Here is a 4798-nt window from a genome sequence, read left to right on the forward strand (position 1 = left end):
TTTGTGTGTCCAGTTGTGTTCTTTCAGTGTCTGTAATAATCCAGGCAGAATCAATTATCATGAAGACTTTTATTTGCTAGAATTCTTCTCCAAAATCTCACAATACAGCAAATCTTATAAACACACTTTAAACCGTTTCATCGCATCAATGATCAGCAATTCAGAATGCCCTTCGGATCATTGGCCTCACAAAGATCAATAACATTGAGATTTATGAATAAACACATGTATTTACAAGTCATCTGTGCTACATGTATAGAATGTCCACGATATATTGTAATACAAATGATAACAAAGCACACGGCATCACAACTCACAGTGAATAGAAAGCACGTGATACATGTAGCCATGAAAAATAAACCATATTATATACACATGCTCAGATCTGTACATACAGCTTCACCAGTCAATGTCTCATCATCATGAATGACCCAAAGTCTGAAATCAGATATTTTGGGATACAGATAAAAACCAGCACCTGATGTTTGAGTCCAGACACTTGTTCACACAGAACGCATTCTTCTGTTGGTTTATAATATGTACAGACGGAGGTCTTTGGCCGATGTGACACCTCTCACATCCATGAGCATCAAATAAAAGCAGTTCTGCTTCAACAAATCTTTGCGTAAGAATGCAAACTGTGTTAATGGCCCATTTAGGCGAAGCACATACTACATCTGTGTCTTATCCCACACTACAAGTCTGCTTTGTATACTTCTTTTATACTCAAAATAAAACATTATAAATATAGTCCCAAACTTTAGTTCCAAACAGTATTGAAATAGTACACTCACAAGTATACTACTGTACATAAAGTATACTTAAAATATAATTGAATTTTGCTTAAGTTCAGTCTACTTGTTATTTGTGAGGGATACAGGATGCATTCTCAACATTTGGCACATATATTATAAACTGCCTTATAAGTATTTTGTCTTTCAGGTCAATTCTGATTCTAACCTGGTTATCTGCACAGACGTGTGAATGAAGCGTCGTCACTCCCCTGAGGACTGAAGATTGTTACCATCACAAAAACACATGAGTGAACGTTGAGCATCCTCAACGGGCTGCTCGAGCGTTCATCTCTGTATTTGCATACTTGTGTTGAGTCTGTTTCTGGCCTGAAGCACATTTTCTCCCTGTCGTCGTCAAGTCACCATTAATGAGCCAAAAAACTACTTTAAACTCAAACGTGCGAAGAATTCTTCTTTAGTTGCTATGGCCACCAACAAGTTCCTTAAAGTCATCTTTCATTTTCACGCTGTCTGCTTTCTGTCCTGCTGTAATGTCCACGTATGGCTTGGTTCTTTTGAAAGTCCCGTCCGACCCAAATTTCCACTTTATGGATGTTTTATATTTACATACTGATTTAGAAAACTGTACAAAAGCACGTCTGTCGTTTGATGAAGACTGCTCGTTGGTTTTGTCCATTGTAATTTGTTCTATCCATCTTTAGTGTTCATTGGTTGGTCGTGTGTGTCTCTGCTCTGATGACTTTGTGACCACCATCACACGCTACATTTGAGTTTATGTGTGTCTAAACACACAGATAGAGAGAGAGAGGCTTGAGACACTTCAGGGATGACCGTTAAACACACACACACATACACACATACACATCATCGGTCAGTTGTTTGTGTGTCTGTGCATGTGTGTATCAAAAACAGTGAGCATGTGCTGATTTACATGATCTCTGAGTCATGATCCTGCAAACTTCAAACACACAACATGTGTGACCTGCACACAAACACACACACACACACACACACACACACACACACACACACAGCAGATATTATTCATCTCTTTGTGCTTACCAAGGAAAACGTTATTAAAGAAACAAATATTTACAGCTACACTTAAAATCTAAACTTGCCCAAAACAACCTCCATAAACACAATAACTAATCAATAATTTTTTCGAAACTTTTTGCCTAAAAAGCACAAGAACAGTGAACTTTCTGTATATTTATAAAAATCAATAACAAATATACAGTATATAATAACTATAATGATTAAATAATATCAATAACCGATAAATATATTCAAGCCCTTTTATATTAATTGTGCTGTCAGTTTACTCTTGATGATGATGATGATGGCAGGACGATGATGTGTTGAGCTCTCTGAACATCACAACGCACACAGCAAATCACGTACTATATGTGTGTGTGTGTGTGTGAGAGAGTCCCCACAGTGGTTTAGGACTCTCTGAGCTGTTGTAAATATGATGTCGTTGAGCGTCACACACTCTCTCACATGTTTATCTCTCTCTGAAGAACACAGAGTGTGTTCGATGAGTGTCGGCCCATGTAAAGACGGGGTGACAGGAGAGAGTGTGTAGCTCACAGATCTCTGTCTGAACACTCAATCTGACACCTGCACTATCTGTCCCGCATGCGGTTTATAGCACAACACCAGCAAGCATCTGTCACGACCTCTCACCTCCAGCACAAAGAGATCACACACACACAGTGATAGCAAACAGTCAGAGGTGGACAATGACAGTTTGTGAAATGCAAGACGGTGTCATGTGAGGTCTGTAGGGGGCGCTGTGGTGCTCATGTGAGCGGGTAGAGAATGAGGCGGATGTGTGTGTGACTCAGCTCTACATTCTACAATAAACACTTTGGTCATAGAGCTGAAAACAACAAAACATCATGAGATGAAAACACTGACAGAGATTATATGTGTGTGGGAGAAAGAAATCTCAGCATATGCATGCTATCAGTACAATTTAGCACGGTAACAACCGTTACCATTCAAAATCAACCGTTGTTTACTTTGAAAGAGATGTGTTACCCATAAATGAGAATTCTTTCATCATTCATTTACCCTTGTGTGGTTTAAAACCTTTTTTAGTAAAACACAAAAGAAGATATTTTGAGAAATGTGTTTTTTGTTCATGCAATGGAAGTCAATGGGGTGTCAATGGGGTTCAGTGTTGTTTGATTATCAAAATTCTTCAAAAATAAATTGTGCAGAATAAATCTTCTGCAGAAGAAGAACAAACTCATACAGGTTTGACATGACAATGAGAAAAAATATACGAATGTTTTGACGAGAGTCTTGTCTACGGACTCAGTCAAATTCAGTTCGAGAGTGACTATCATCACAGGGGGAAAGTACGAGTGCAGCGCTCATAAAAAAACACCGCTCAACACAAACAAGACATCAAACGTCATCTCCCAGCAGGAGATGTACAGCATTCCCCCAGCATGCATCACTGTCACTTTCTCTGATCAACTGATTGATTTATCCCATGATCCTCTGCTTCAGGCAGGATTCTGTACGTCTGGTTTAATGAATCAAAACTGATGTATGGTGACACAACGTCTCATAATGAGATGAGAAAGCTTATTCGCTTTAGCCCTTTAAATTCACAAGGCAGAAACCTGTGATTTAGTTTAAACCCCTTTCCGGGGCAATCAATCACACACACACACACGCGCACAAATCTTTCAAACAGGCCGTCTGCAGGCAGATCATCAACCCAGAGATCAGAGCATCATCAGGTCACGAACACACGACGCAACAAGTGTCTCGTGTTATTTACAATGAATCTGGACGTGAGCCTCGGCTCTTTTAAGAACTTTAAGGCCCGGTTTCACAGACACTGCTTAGCTCAAGCCAGGACTATGCCTAGTTGAATTATGATATGTCGCTTTTATAAAACTGCTTTAGAAGAATACTTTACTGTAAAACAATGGCACTGATATATTTTAAGATATTTATGGACAAATTATGTTCACTTAAGACAGGTCACACATTCATTTTAGTCTGGGACTTGCCTTAAGCCTTGTCTGTGAAACCCGGCCTAAGAGTGTTTTTTACAGTTTGGCCACTAGCTTTGGATGTAAATGAGCGCTCTTCTGTCCGTGTGTAGCTGGTATCTTCTTTTCTTTCTCTCAGCCGCGAGTGAACTGTTTTGTGTAAATGCAAAGCAGAGGTGAGCGGGATGCTAATGCGGGCGCGTCGCTGAGAGCCTCTTTATCCTGCACGTCTGCTCACTTTAAAAGCTTTAGATTTGCATCCCTGGAGCCCCCGAGCACTCACAGCTCATCCACTTTAACATACGGCCACACCAGAGAGCCTCTCCAGCTCTCTTATTGCTCTCTGAGAGCACACGTAACACACACGACACACACACATACACCTGTCGCAATCCGTTTGATGAATGCTTTAAAGTCAATGTGAACTCGAGACGGTTTACTTTCCTAAGAAAACTTTTTGCATGGTCTGTGCATGCTATTATACCGTCTTTGTTATTATACCATTTGGGAACTGTCTTTCATCAAATCTGGTTTGTAGTTTCTTCAGCCTTCATGTTTCCGTCTCTTGTTGAATATTGTGCTTCAGAAGTAAAATGAGTTCCTGTTGACTTTAAAGCAGCTTTATAACACGCACGCACATCATTCAGCACACCAAACAAACGTTACAGTACGTGATTAACATATGTACATTTATATACACGTGTGAATTTATACCGAAGCTCAAACAGATTGGGTTTGGATCTTCAGTCAGCCCTGTTGTCCCCGTATATGTGTGTTATTATTGAATAGGACAGACTCTAATCTGACCATCTTCATTTTTTTGTCATGAATCAAATATATGAGCACTTCTCGTCCTTCTTTTGTGACATGCATCACATCTACGTGTGTAAAGTGCTACAACAATATTATCTATAAAAACAAAAATGATATACACACACACACGCACTCATGGCAGGCCCAGACGGAGATAATCTGGATTTGAACCGAGTAACACATGTTCAGTGGAGTTGAAAGCAATACAGTCTT

General features: G+C 39.7%; 1 protein-coding gene across 7 annotated transcripts in view; it reads right to left on the reverse strand.

Moving 5' to 3' along the window:
• Positions 1-63: 63 nt before the first annotated feature.
• chrm2a (cholinergic receptor, muscarinic 2a) overlaps positions 64-4798 on the reverse strand; it is a 51534-nt gene continuing 46799 nt past the window's right edge. For all 7 annotated transcript variants that reach the window (XM_056747970.1, XM_056747972.1, XM_056747976.1 and 4 more), the window contains exon 2: positions 64-4798. This exon is cut by the window's right edge and continues 1801 nt beyond it. The gene's annotated coding sequence lies outside the window, so the exon portion shown is untranslated.

The sequence above is a fragment of the Triplophysa dalaica genome, chromosome 5 (genome assembly GCF_015846415.1).
Source record: "Triplophysa dalaica isolate WHDGS20190420 chromosome 5, ASM1584641v1, whole genome shotgun sequence".
Lineage (NCBI taxonomy): Eukaryota > Metazoa > Chordata > Actinopteri > Cypriniformes > Nemacheilidae > Triplophysa > Triplophysa dalaica.